The sequence below is a fragment of the Tenrec ecaudatus genome, chromosome 7, assembly GCF_050624435.1.
Source record: "Tenrec ecaudatus isolate mTenEca1 chromosome 7, mTenEca1.hap1, whole genome shotgun sequence".
Lineage (NCBI taxonomy): Eukaryota > Metazoa > Chordata > Mammalia > Afrosoricida > Tenrecidae > Tenrec > Tenrec ecaudatus.
The window spans coordinates 71,912,584-71,927,226 of NC_134536.1; the positions used below are offsets into that span (position 1 = coordinate 71,912,584).

Genomic DNA, 14,643 nt, shown 5'->3' on the forward strand with positions numbered 1-14,643 from the left:
GTTGAGTTTCTTCCTAGTTTTTTCTGCCTTCATCAAAAGTGGTGCTTAAAAATCTCTTACTTCTATTGTGGAGTTGTCTATTTCTCTTTTCAATTCTGTTTGGGTGTTAATGTTCTCTGCCAAATGCGAATACAGCAGAAATGCGGAGCTCACTCCCGGGAGCAGGCACCAATGTTCACAAAGGGTCAGGGGCAGCCAGTATTCTCCGCAGAGGTAGAAGCAGATAGTTGGTTCAAGGGATCATCACAAAGAAGGGGTAGTGCACTGAGGGAAACCTAAAAAGGAGAGAAAGAAGAGTAAACCAAAGGATAAAAGAGGAAGAAACTATAAAAGGGGGTGGGAGGAAAAAATATGGAGAGAAAAAGCAGTACAGTACTGATAGAGTTCTAGCTGCCACACATGGGTGTGCTTGCTACATGGGAGTGCCTACCTCCTAAAGGAGAGGGATTGGGGTGGGCAATGTTAGCATCATGAGTAGAAGTGGGAATTAGGGCAAGGGGAAATCACTCTATGAGATTCATGAAGAAAAAGGAAAAGAGCAAACATAGAAGAAGAATAAAAATGGACAGGGAAGAACAAGAGAGATGATGATGAAAACAGGGAATCCCACTGGAAGTTGGAAGCTGGCCAGAAGCCTGATGGGTAAAGGTGGGAACTTGCAAAATTCGCTGAAGGTTGTTCAAGATAAGGCTGGTGGTTATCCCTCTCTGGTTGCCAAGAGCTGAAGTGTATGCTGGCGGAATCTTAGGCGAGTAGAGCCAGTTAACTGGCTTCTCTTCTAATGGGAAAAATGCTTACAATAATTTTAAGTAGTTGTGCTGTGCTAGTTGGGAGTTTCTCATGTATTTTTAAAAAATATTTGTTTTTGTTGTTGGGTGCCATCAATTGGGTCCAACTCAGAGGGATCCTGTGTACAACAGAATGAGACACTGCACACATGTTCTTGTCTGGGCCATCCTGTTGGCCACGGTGTCAGTCCATCTTGTTGAGGGCCTTCCTCTTTTTTTGCTGCCCCTCTACTTGACCAAGCATGATGTCCTTCTCCAGGGACTGGTCTCTACAGATAACAAGTCCAAATTATGTGCGACAAAGCTTCACAACCCTTGCTTCTAAGGAGCATTCTGGCTGTACTTCTTTTGAGATAGATTTGTTTCCTCTTCTTCATTTTTTAAACAGTTTTATTGGCATTTAATCCACCTATCATATAATTCAACAGTTTAATCATAACAAAAAGTTGCGCAATAATTACCACAATTTTAGAACAACCCCCCATGGTTAAATCACTTTTAAAATGAGTTGTATAATCATCAATTTTACAGAGTCCTACCACATACATTGTTTGCTTCCTCAGAGTTTATCACATCTTGCTCACTATTAAGTTTCTTCTTCTCAACAGTATTTGATCTACTTACTTATTCATACCATTGAAATTCTGTGTTCCATGATTGTCATCCATATCCATTTCTCTTGATTTCTCAAGCCTATGTTGTAGAGTGTCTGGATAATGTTTCTATCTAGTTTGCCATCTTCTGCTTCATAATACTTTAGAGAGAATTATTTTGTAGCAGTTTTGCTCAATGCATGTGACAGGTGTTTTGTGCCAACATGACTCCCATAGGAACATGTGGGTGGAGTTTAGCCCGTCAATCAGGTAAGAACTTGATGGGTGGGAAACCAAGATACATGCATTTCTGAGGCCAGCCTCCTTCTCTCCCTGGTGATCAGACCAGTGGACTGCTGCCTAAGCTAGTCCTTTGCCTCAACTATGTGCTGCACTACTTGTGGGCCAAGGGCACCTGTGTAGCCCCACCCTGCTATGTCTGCTGCCTGTGGGCCAACTCTGCACATCTTGCTGAGGGAAAATTCCATTGTCTGCTTCCTTGACCTTGGACCAGAGGCTGGCACTTGAAGGACAATTAATATTATGAATGTCCTTGACCCAGAAGTACTGCTTTGTGGACTAATTAGCTGTTGTTTTCTTTCTCCCTATATACACCTACATATGTGTGTGTGTGTGTGTGTATTCCTAAGTGTCCTGGTTTTGCTTCTCTAGAGAACCCTGCCTAACACAAAGCAATATATCATTTGGTTTCTTGACTGCTACTTCCATGGATGTTGATATGTATCCAAGTAAAATGCAATTATTTATAACTTTGATCTTCGTGAAATGTTTTGTTTTCTTCATGCTGAGGTAGAATCTATATGAAAACCTGGACTCTTGATCTTCATTAATATGTGCATCAAGTCCACTTGGTTTTTCGCAAACAAGCTCATGGATATCACACTGAGTCTTCCACCAAGCCTGATGCAACAATCTTCTTCTCGGAGTCCAGTTTCTTTACTTGTTTGGCGTAGACATTGACTAAGTAAAGTGAAAGGATACAACCCTGGTGCAACTTTAAGATACACAGCCCCCTCTTGTCCTGCTTGAATGGCTGCTTCTAGGCCTATGTACGGGTTTCTCACGAGCACAATTAAGTGGTCTGAAATTATTATTCTTCCCAGGATTGTACATAATGTCTTATGATTCACATGATTGAATGTCTTTGCATGATTAAAAAATACAGGTAAATATATTTCTGGTATTTTCTACTTCCAGTCAAGATTCATCTAACATCAGCAAGGATATTCTTCATTCTATATCCTTTTCTGAGTCTAGTTTGATTTTCTAGCAGTTCCTGCCATTGTACTGATGCAACAATTTTTTTTACCACCTTCAGCATCATTTTACTTGCACGAGATGTATAAAATTGGCAGCGCAGAAGCATTGTCTGACTTCCTCCAAATTCACAAGGAAATCATTAACTGCAATAGCTTCCCAAGGCTGATTCACAGGAGACAGAGGTCAGACATATCTTTAACCTTCACCCTCTTTACAATTTATGATACCAATTGTTACTTCCTCCCTCCCTTTATAATTTCCTATCCCACCACTCTTCCTGTCCCTGCCTCTTTCCCAGGCATTCTCACAGTCTTCAAAGCCTGACTTTTGGTTGAAAACCACCTTTACTTTTCTTTATAATAATTCTGTCATTAAGTATTTATCTTTATAAGATTAATCAATGTAGTTAAGCATAGTGTTCTCTAGTTTTCTCCATGTTGTACGGTGTTTAAGAGAGTCATCATTGTTTTTCATTGATGCATAATATTCCATTGCATGAATGTGCCATAGTTTGTCAACTCATCCCTTTATAATTGGAGTTTGGGGTTGTTTCCATGTTTTTGATCTGATGGAAATTGCTGCAATAAACATAGGTGTGCATTTGTCTGTCTATGTTATATATTTCTCTAAGTTATGTTGCCAGTAGAGAGCTTGCAAGATCATAGAGTATTTGTGTTTGTTTAACAACTTGCCACACCGATTTCCACAGTTGCACAATTCTACATTCCCCCCAGCAATATATGTCATAGTCTTTAATATCCAAGACCCAACTAATTTTCATTTTATTTGGATGCTTCCTGAATCAGCCAATATTTTGCCCATATAATTCTTTCATATTGTAACTTGAGGCTTGAATTTAAAAAATTTTTTTAGTTCATTCAGCTGGAAACATGGTAATGAAGTACTTCCCCTTTGGTTTTCTAATACAACATTTCATTATAATGCTTTCTTTGTCTTTACTTCATTATTTCTTCCACTTACTTCAACTATTCCACATTCAAGTGAAAGTGATAGAGTCTTCTCTGACATCAACTTACTCTTTATTTCTTCCTTGTTTTTATAGTGATCTTTTGCTCTCTTCATGTATGATGTTCCTGATGTCATCCTAACATCTTGATGTTAACCTAGTCTTAGTTCATAAGTGTTTGATGCATCAAATCTATCCTTAAGATGTTCTCAAATTCAGGTGGCGTATGCTCCAGTCCCTGGAAAAGGACATCATGCCAGGTAAAATGGAGGGACAACAAAGGAGGAGGACTTTTGATGAAATGGGTTGTCACAATGCTGGAATAATGGCTCGTGTATAACAATACTGTGAGGACAGAACAGGACACAGAAGTGCAAGGGGGTATTAAACAAAACAAAAATAGAATTGCACTTGGCAGAGCAGAGCTTCCATCGTACACATTTTGTTCCCACTAAATGAGCAAGTAACTCAGTCTGAATTAGTGCACGCAGTGGCATCACCTGGGAAGGTTCTCTCTGGTCACAGTGAATGTTTTTCATAAAAGTAATGTACTCGAGCCTCGTTTTTTTGTGATGGTCAATTGAAGAGAACAGCGTGTGGCTGCAAAACTTGTTTCCTGCTTGGGCAAAATGCCGCAAAAACTGTTGTGATGTTGAACACCGCTTACAAGGACAGCACTATGGGAAAAACTCAAGTGTACATGTGGTCTTCTCATTTCAAAATGTTGACTGATGCCAAACCTTGTTCTGAACATCAGTCACTTTCCAAACGAACCAAAATCTCCACTCGTAGTGTACTTGGAGTTCGTTCCATCACCTCAGACTCTTAATTAGCTTTCTATTTAGAGGTTCTGAAAAGATTGTGTAACAATGTGTGACAAAAAATGCCTGCTGTGTGGCAGATGAGACTAGTTTTGCCACCATAACAATGCAGCTTGTCACACAGTCATCTCAGAGTGCAAGCTGTTGGCCCCAAACAGCCTGCCTCTCTTGCTCCAAGCACCTGACTCACCTGACCTTACTCTGTATGACTTCGTTTTGTTTCCGTGAAGGGAGAGGAGCATGAAAGGACAGTGATTTGTCAACATAGAAGAGATGGAGATAAATGGGAGGGAGGTGCTGTCAGCCATCCCAACAGATGAGTTTGAAGAATGTTTCCCAGAAGGGAATCACAGATTTGACAAATGTATTAAGTGTATTAGAGGTGATAAGATATTTTATAAAAAATTTAAATATGTAGCTTTGAAAAATATGTGGGGTTTTTCTGGGGGGAAGCACCCCCTCATATTTCTATCTGTTTTTACATGGAGTCACTTTAAGTCGGGACCAACATAAGGGCACCTAACAACAATATACTTGAGGTTCTAATTTGGCTCTTTTGGACTTATTTTAATTTTCTTATGCTTCAAATTGGACTTACATAGATTTGTTATCTGTTCCACCATCAGTTTCTCCCGTTCTTTTGACTGATGCTGTTGAACTTCTCTATTATTTCTTCCCACAAATTTGGTAAACTTGATCCCTATGTAGTCCATCTTTCAAGATTTACTTGTACAGTCATCATTTGTATTGCTGACAAAGGTATTTACAATGAACAATTAAATGGTCTTGCCAAAATCTATCATTTGATCTCAACTTTGTAATCAAGACTTTATTTTCCAAGTATTAAGCATTCTTCTGTGTATCAAACTTTTATATTCATATTGTCAGTAATTACCAACACATCTTTTTAAAAATAATTTTAAGTTCTCTGCAGGAGATATATTTACAAGACTGTAAGTTCAAAATTAAAAGAATAACTATATCAACACATTTTCATTGCCCATTTGGTCAGTTTCAGACTGAAGAAGTTTATGAAATTCTTAAATTTTGAAGAAGTTTACAAAATTCTTAAATTTCTTCATCATTGATGTTAGTGGTTGTTGTACGGATTTGAATAATATTTGAGTTAACTGGCCTTATCTGTAGGTGTCTGGATTTTGTCCTATCACAGACAACAGTTTACTTGCAGCTATATCTGCAAATCTTCTTGATGAAGACAAATGAATGCCATTCCTCTTCAAGATGTCTCTATGTGATTATCTGATTCAAAATGGCCAATATCAGCCCACCTTAACTCACTGATTCCCGGGACATTGATCTTTACACTTTGCATTTCATTCTTAACGACTTCTAATGTTCCTATAGTCATATTGTATACATCCTACGTTCCGGTTATTAATGGGTGTTTCCAGCTGTTTCTTCTCATTTTGAGTCATCCCATGTTTGCAAATGAAAGTCCCAGAAACTTAGCTCAATCCACATCCTTAAGACTGACTGTACATTGAGGAGGTAGTTCTTCCTCAGTCATATTTCAAATGCCTTCCAACCAAAATCAGACAAATCTCCACTGCTATTCATCAGGTTTCCAGTGACTAATTCTGCTGTTACTTCTGTTCTTTTTTAGTCTGGAAGCTCCACTGAACTCTATCTACCATATACTATCTACCACAAGTGACCTTGTTGGTATTTTAAATATTGGTAGCATAGTTTTCAGCATTATAGCCACCCAATACTACAAACTCACTGATGAATGGTGGGTTTTCTGCTATATTAATTAGTAAAATATTTATATATCTAAGAAGCACAAACAAACAGTTAAAGAACTAACTCCTAGGTACAAATCTGCTTTGGGGACATACACATCTAGATCTTAAACACTCATAAGATATCATGCCACTTTTTTATGTTTCTAGACTTTCACCTTACTAGTGAAATAAACGTTAAGAGTATTCCAGACATTCTGCACAGTGTCAACACATTGTAATTCATGAATCTTAGTTTTAGACAAAAAAAATTAATCTCCTCTGATTTCTATATAGTAATTGGTAATTTTTCAGGCAAAAGCCACAAAATTAGAAACACTCAGGAGGCTTGTTTGGGTGACTTGACTACAAAGTGACTATTGCCTAGATCAGGGACATGATAGGTCCAGAAGGCACATCGAGCTGAGTCTTGCTCAGTAATGTGATTATTTGAGTCTCTGCATTTCTCCCTTCAGTTTTACATTTGTACCACCCTTAGTTATTTTCTAGTTCCTTAAAAGGCTTCCTCTAATTAGTGGACAGACGTTAGGCCTCTGCTCATGCCCTCACTCAATGAAAGAACACATTGTTCTAATAACCTGAAATTCTGTGATGCTCAACCACCCGGTACAATTGCTGAAGACAAAATGAGCGTACAAGCAAATATGGTGAAGAAAGCAGATGGTGCCCGGCTATCAAAAGATATAGTGACGGGGATCTTAAAGGTTTGAAGTTAAACAAGAGGCCATCTAGCAGAAAGTAACAAGCACACATGGAAGAAGCACATCAACCTGTGTGATCACAAGATGTCACCGGGGCCAGATAAAAGGCATCAGACGTGACCCAAAACATAAACATACAAACAAATAAATCAACAAAAAACCTTGTTGTTGAGAAAGACTAAGACCCAAAACCCATATGTCAACAATGGGACATCCTCACTCAGAGGAGATTCACAGGGCAGGGATGAGTCAACCATAGCACAGTAAAGCACCAATGAAATACACAATACTCCTCTGGTTCCTTAAGGCTTCTTCACCCAGCCCCCAGCCCCATTATCATGACCACAGTTCTTCCTTTTTCTTTGGACTGAACAGGAATATGTGCTTAGGTACAGCTTAGAGATAAGAGCCCATGACACATGGAACCCAGGAACAGAAATGGGAGTAGCGATACCAGAATGGTAGGGGAAGATGAGGAGAGATGGGGAGGAAGGAGGAACCAATAGCAATGGTCAACATACAACCACCCCCTCCAGGGGGACGAACAACAGAAACCATAGGGGGAAGGGAGACAGTGGTCGGTGTAAAATATGAAAATAATAATTTATCAAGGGTTCACAAGGGTGGGGGTGGGGAAGGAGGAGCTGATACAAAGGACTCAACAGAAAGCAAGCAGCTGGAAAATAATGATGGCACCTGTATACACACACACTTAATATAACTGAAGTGTGTATTGCTATAGGAGCTGTAAGAACCCCCAATAAAATGAGCTTAAATAAATAAATAAATAAAACCAACAAAAGGCTTCCTCTCTGTTAGGAGCATGACAGGTCTCTTTAATTGACACAGGAAGCCTCCCCCCCGGTGACTCTCACTGGATTTTACCCAGCAACCAGGATTAAGTGAAATTTGTGGCAAACGCTCCTTCACAACTGGCTCTCCTGCTAGTAAATTATGCAAATGAAAATTGAGAACGCCGCTAAGCACACCTCTAAATCACACTGTGTCAACTTTGAACGTCGCTGCGTGATAGCTACAGACTCATTGTGACGTGACACAACAGATAGTATTGTTTTTAAAATAAGCCGACGGAGGGATTTTCCTAAGGTAACTAACATAAACAACATCAGGAATAAGAAGTGGTGTCCAGTGTGTAGTGAGTGAAGGTTTTATGAGGTTACGTAAAAAAAGCATTGCTGTAAAATTGTACAAATTTTTATTTAACAATAATATCCAAATGTGAGGACATTTTATCTCGATATGTGCTCCACCTCAATCCACACACTTCTGAAGGGCAGGGTTTCTATTTTGCTACCCCTTCTTTGAACGATTCTGTGCTCTTCAGTTACATCCAAACAACAGTCTGGACACCCTTGGGGGATTCAAGTCATGTTCCTTTTAAGTATTCTTTGAATTTGGGGGACAAAAAAACACAAAGATTTCTGAAAGGGCAAGATTGTGGTTGTAAGCTGTCACAGGACAGCTCTTAACGACTCTCAAAGGATGAGCAAGTACATGGTTGTGATAGAAAGAAACACAAAATCTCCCGAGGACAGCTCTCCTACCTTGTTCTCACCAATGCTCTTTCCAATTCTCTCAAAGTTTTTTCATAATAAGCCCTAGTGATTGCCCTGTATCCTTTGGGACTATCTACCAAGGTTGTTCCTTTGGAATCCTAAGAAACAGTCGCCGTGATCTTCTGAGCTGTCTTAAATTTCGCTGGCCAAGCATATCCCCTCAGAAGCCACTGTTTGGATTTGACCTTTGAAGTAACTCTAATAAAACTGTAGCAAGGGAGTTACTAAGGAAACTTCTCTGCATTCCTCTGTCAATCATAAAGACATGTTTAAACCCAACCATGTATCAAATAAAACCCTAATAGCAGGATTTTTTTTTGCTTACTTTCATATGCAAAACATTGAGCTTAGCTTGATATGTGGTTTCTAATTCAATTTGCACAACAATTTTTGAAAGAGAGATTTACTTTTCTTTGAGGGCACTAGGGGCAGGGGAGGGGCAGGGAGGGAGGAGTAACTTGTCCAGATTTACACACATTGTAATGACGAAGTCAGAGTGTGACCTCCGGGCATCCAATATCAGATGCCACGCTACTTCTTGCTACCCAAACTGACACTCATTTGGAAATAAATCCCATTTACACTTCAAAATCTACTTAGACTTCTCTTCAGGAACCCTCTCTGTGTCCTGTTCAAGAACCCTGGTGGTGTAGTGGCTACTTGTCGGGCTTCTCGCTGCAAGGTAAGCAGTCCAAAACTACCAGCTACTCCACGAGTGAAAGACTTGGCGTTCTACTCCTGGGGATACAGACTCAAATCCACAGGAGCAGTTTTATCCTGTCCTATAGGGTCACTATGAGTCAGCGTGAACTTGTTGGCAGTAAGTTTGGGTAGCAGGTTGCCCCCTAGTTCAGACCTATTCTTCATGGCCCTCTTCTGTACTCCCACTGCATATTTGCATACTTCATTCACCATACATTTTGTTATTTAAGTTAGTTTTGAGTCACTTTCAATTGGAATTGATTGGGTCCATCAAGGAAGATAGGGAGAGACTTGTCATTGTTGCAACAAGCAGGGGTGCTACACGCATCTCTAGGGGATAAAGGTCCATGATTCTTCTAAATATCCTAAATAAAAAAAAAGCCAACACTAGAAAGAAATATCAGCCTCAATATGTCAGTCGTGCTGAGGTTCAGAAATCCATATTTTTCATCTCCATTCAGTATCTAAGGGAGCCCTGGTGGCATAGTGGTTATGTATTGGGCTGCGATCCTCATGATTGGCAGTTCAAAACCACCAGCGGCTCCTGGAGAGAAAGACTGGGTTTCTATTCCCATAACCAGTTTCAGTCCTGGTTTCTATCCTGATGCATAGGGGTTGCTTTGCATCAGCATTGACTCAATGGCAGTCAGTGAGATTTTTCCAGTGTTCAGTATAATATCTGATACATAATAAGCATTCAATTGATCCTTTAGAAACAGGTCTCAACCGATACTGTTAGAAATTAAGCTCTATTTTCCGTTAAGTTATAACTTCCCAACTTGACTTCTCCAGTCTCTGTGAGCGCTCCTTCCTTTAAGACATTCAGTGCCCAGAGACTGAAGACATTCGCTGAATTTGCTTGCTTGTTAGATAGTAATAACCACATATTTATTTTCTGTGTCATTGCAATATCACTGAATCTGGCTATAACTAAAAAGTGGTTTTGAAGTTACTAAAAAAAAACCCCAATAGCAACATAGAGACATAATTCTCATTATTAGATATGGTAGTTGGCATTTGTCTCCTAGGAATACATAGCTTTCCTTAGTCTCAAATCCTATAATACAGACAGCCACAAGGGGACCTGTAGCAGTGTGAAGACTTATGCTTGTCATCTATTAATGTTATCCTGTTTTCCACTGCATAGAAATTGTAATAGCTGGCTCTGCCCAAGTTTATTTTCAAAGTTACATAGTGACCCTTTAAAGTCATGACTTTCTTTTTTATTTCCCTCCAGGGTCTGAAAAGCCTGTCACCATTGTTTGTGTCAGGTTACTCCTCAAGAGGAACTTTCTTGCTGAAATTTAAGAAAACATCCCCCTGAGAGCTTGCTATGAAAAATGTTATCTTTCTCATTGAAATTGAGTAAAATAAGATCATGGGGTCATAAGTGGCAGGTCTTATCCACTACATTGTAGAAAAAATGAATATATTTGTGAAGGAAAAGAGTTATGGTAAATATATATATATATATATATGGTAGGTTCTATTGAATCATTAACAATCCACTATGTTTCCTTTAACCTATATTTATATTTTACAGTAGTCTAAAATTCTAGTCTTGGGTTAATTCTAGTAATCCTCAAGTCCCTCATATTGTAAATTATGACCTTCTGAGATATTTAATAGTCTGTTAAAGCCCTTTTTCTGGCTTAAGATTTAACTAAGATGTTTTTTAAGTATCAGATGAATAATCATTTTTCACTAGATCATACTTTAGAAGACAAAGATGTTATACCTGTTGTTTTAAGCTGTGGCAAAGGAGCTACTGCAAACCAATTGTCATCAATTGTCTTTCTTTCTTTGTTGCCATCCAGCCCATGCTGACCTGTTGGATGGAACAGAGCTTCTCTCCAGAGATCCCAAGGCTGTGTAAATCTGTACAGAGAAAAAAACTCTCAGCTTTTTGACATGGACCAGCTGGTTAGCAGCTGGTTAGTAGACTTCATGGTTAGCAGTTCAACATGTGAACCACTGCACCAGGGCTGCTAGCAGATCAAAACTCATGCCAAAAACAACTACAAAAACACCCCCAGAAATGTAAAAAAATCATTTTGCAATTATTGGACAACTTCAAAGTAACCAGGTCTTATGGGACCAAATCTTTATTCCAATTGAATTCTCCAAAGAGATATGCTGAATTCTAAACACTGGCATCAGAGAATGTGATCTGGCTTGGAAACCACTTTTTTAACAGATGTTATCAGCCAGGTAAACACGATCATCTCTGTGGGGAGGGGGGTCTATATGACTGACTCGGTGTATAAAAGGAGAAGTCACAGAGACCGTGATACTGCAGCTGCAAACAAAGAATGCCTGGAGCGCCCACAAACTAGAGAGAGGCATGAATCAGATTTTCCTTCAAATTCTCCGAGAGAGGTAACATATTTGATATCTTTTGGGGGGATTTTCAATTGTAGTCAATTATTTATGATGGCCCTTCTAGTTGCAATCTTTGTGCCATAAATCCTTTGTGTTGTATTATAAATGCTAGCCTCCATACCTGTAGTTATAATCCCATTTTTGAAGGAGTAATCTGTACAAGAATAAGGTGGGATGTATCTTTAGTTTCTACTTTGCTAGAGGTTGTGACTTGAGTCATCAACCTTAGTTTCCCTTGGGAGTATCGACTGGGAGACAAAAATCCCACTTCCATCAAAGTTGGCCCTTTTGGTGAAGTCTAGGTGTTTGACTGGGTGTTGGCAGAAGCAGGAAGTCCTCCTTTGACTTTCAGATGTCTTAGGTCTCTGGCTCTGAACCCTGAACTTGGTTTGCCTTTGCCTGACCTTGGACTCTTGGGACTTAAGTTGGAGTCTATCACCCGACTTGGTCTCACCAGCTTCTGCAGCCTTGTGGATGAAGAGAATTCTCCAGATGTATACTTGAATTTCATATTTGATAATTAACAGCACACACAACCAAGTGAGCCATTTCCTTACAGTGTCATGTATTCTAGAAGACATCACGGTGAATTTCAGACCACAGGGATGTGAGGGGAGAAGTGGAGAAATGGGAGTGGTATTACCTCTTGATAGAGCTGGATAACTTTAGTTTCTACCTCCTTGGGACTAGTCTTGGATTAATTATTCTAAAAGAAATTATTACTGCATAATTCTAGCATCCAGAAATGTGAGACAATAGACTTGTATTCTCTAAAGTCATTCATATTATATTCTGTTAGGCAGTCCTTGGGAATTAATATAAGGGAGGTTCAAAATATTCATGGAAATGGAATTAAAATAATATGAAATTTTCTCATAAGTGTTTTGAAGTCCCTTTGTATAATCACAAAGAGAAGAAATATTTTTAGAATGAACCTGGCATCATAATTTATTTTTACCTTTGAGCATTTGCCAAATTATTGTGTCTTTTGGGCAAGAGTATGAGAAGTGGTCAGTAAAACATGAAAATCAACAAGTTATTAATGTTTTCAGTGGTCTCAAGGAACTGGAGAAACACTTTTAAGCTCAGCCCTGACCAAGATTTTAAGGGACATTAACCTGGATAAAGGAGATAGTCAAAGAAATTATCTCAACATGCCACACTACTCTCCCTTCAAGATATGTGTCCAATCTTGAACTGTGCAAATTGAGAAACTTAAAAGCTAGGTACATAGTAACTGAAGAGCAAAGCAAAGCTTTTTTTTAGAATCTGACAAGGAAGAAGAACCAACAAATATGATAGGCTCAATTAAGGAGGGTGATCTACCAGAATCCTCTGCAAAGCAGAGATAGAAACAAATCTATTTGAAAATACCTTGCTCACTTATTAGATTAAGAACAAATTGTATCCTATTTTAAGGAAGATAATATTACTCAAACCTTTATAATTTTTCATACATAAAACCAATAAGATAATAAATTACTAGGAGCAAAAGAGAAAACAAAGAACAGGAGAGGAGAGCTCCTACATATAGTTGTATATGCGATTCAGATTTTAGATTCATCCAATCTAGAACTTAAAATACTGCAGTTCTCAGAAATATCAAGGATCAAGGTGGAATTTTTATGGAAAAGAGATTAAAATAATAAGAACAAGCAAACCAAATGACAGAGTAGGTGTAAAATAAAATTTAGTTGTTGTTGTTATGAGCTACCCAAGCAGTTCTGACTTATGAAAAACTGGTCTAGAGCCATCTTCAGAATCTTTGTTATCTTTGAGCCCAATGTTGCAACCATGTATCAATGTATCTCATTGAAGGTCTTCCTCTTTTTAAATAATCCCCTTGAAGAAATTAAGTGGATTCAATCTCTGACATCCTACAGCTATGCAAAGGAGGAAGAGAATCCAACACCAGCACACAATTCCTTAGTGGATTGCCCTAAAGCACAAGTCAGATGTGCCTCTACCCTCCATTCTTCTTTACACTACTCTAACACAAGCCATCCCTCTAAGGGGATTCCACTTCTCTGTTGACTTCAATAAGCCATTGCAATGGCCATACGGAACTCACAGATAACACAAATATGGGAGGTTACTAGTGAATTTAGCAGGTTACAAAATGGTAAGAATGCTATTCTTTTGTCTACAAGCTTCTTCTCTTTATGCATGGCTCCTTCTGGTTCTCAGCCTCTAAGAAATGTAGTCCCTTGGCCTGCGCCTTGTTCTGTGGGCCTGGAAGCTCTCCATTTGGGCTCTCTTCTCCATCTCATGATGTCAGTGCTGTAACCTCTGCGGCCTTTGCCACACTTCAGACAGGGATCTTGCATATAGCTTGTGGCTCTTTGTTCCTGATGGTCATTGGAGTCTCAATCTCTGAGATGAATCCCTTAAACACCCATTCCCTCTATTAGTGTTCCACACAATCTATTTGCACAGCCCCATCCAGCCATTCAGTGAGAGTTACAAAGGCCTGGGTGAAAGAGCCATATTAAGAAATTCCACTTCACCACACCCCTACTTGACTAAGCAAGGTATTCTTCTCCAAGGATCGGTTCCTCTTGACAGCATGCGAAGGTAAGTGAGATGAAATCTAACATTCGGGTATTACCTGCAAGACAGATTTGCTTATTCGTCTGGCAGTTCATGGTATGTTGGATATTCCTTTCCACAGGAATTCAAAGGAATCGGTTTGAAGTAATAATTCAAAGGAATTGATTCCACTTTCATTTTCTTTACTTCTTGTATGTAAAAATATTAGTAGTTAAATTATATGTTTAAAAACCTGAATAATTCAAGGATAAAATTAATTTGCTGGACTATAAAAACAATACCCGGCCAGGCTGTTTGGAACTCAATCTTGGCTGTGTGATTCTAGACTCTAGTATAACCCGACAGCCAAGGAATACAACTGTGTCTTCATCCACATGCAGCTCAGAATCTTCACTTGGACATCAACTGTTTCCAGCCTGGCTGAAGCTCATAATTGCATGATGTCAGTCGCTCATTTCACAACCAAAGTATAAGGTCGGGGGAGCTTCTGGGAAGATGGCGCAGAGTGATACAACCAC

The 14,643-nt window shown here is 39.1% G+C and overlaps 1 long non-coding RNA gene across 1 annotated transcript in view; it reads right to left on the minus strand.

Annotated features, from left to right (window-relative positions):
- Positions 1–14,643, minus strand: part of LOC142452802 (uncharacterized) — a 160,002-nt gene that overhangs the window by 64,928 nt on the left and 80,431 nt on the right. Inside the window, exon 2 of the long non-coding RNA XR_012785345.1 lies at positions 10,932–11,071. This is a non-coding gene — a long non-coding RNA (uncharacterized LOC142452802). The remainder of the gene's footprint in view (positions 1–10,931; positions 11,072–14,643) is intronic.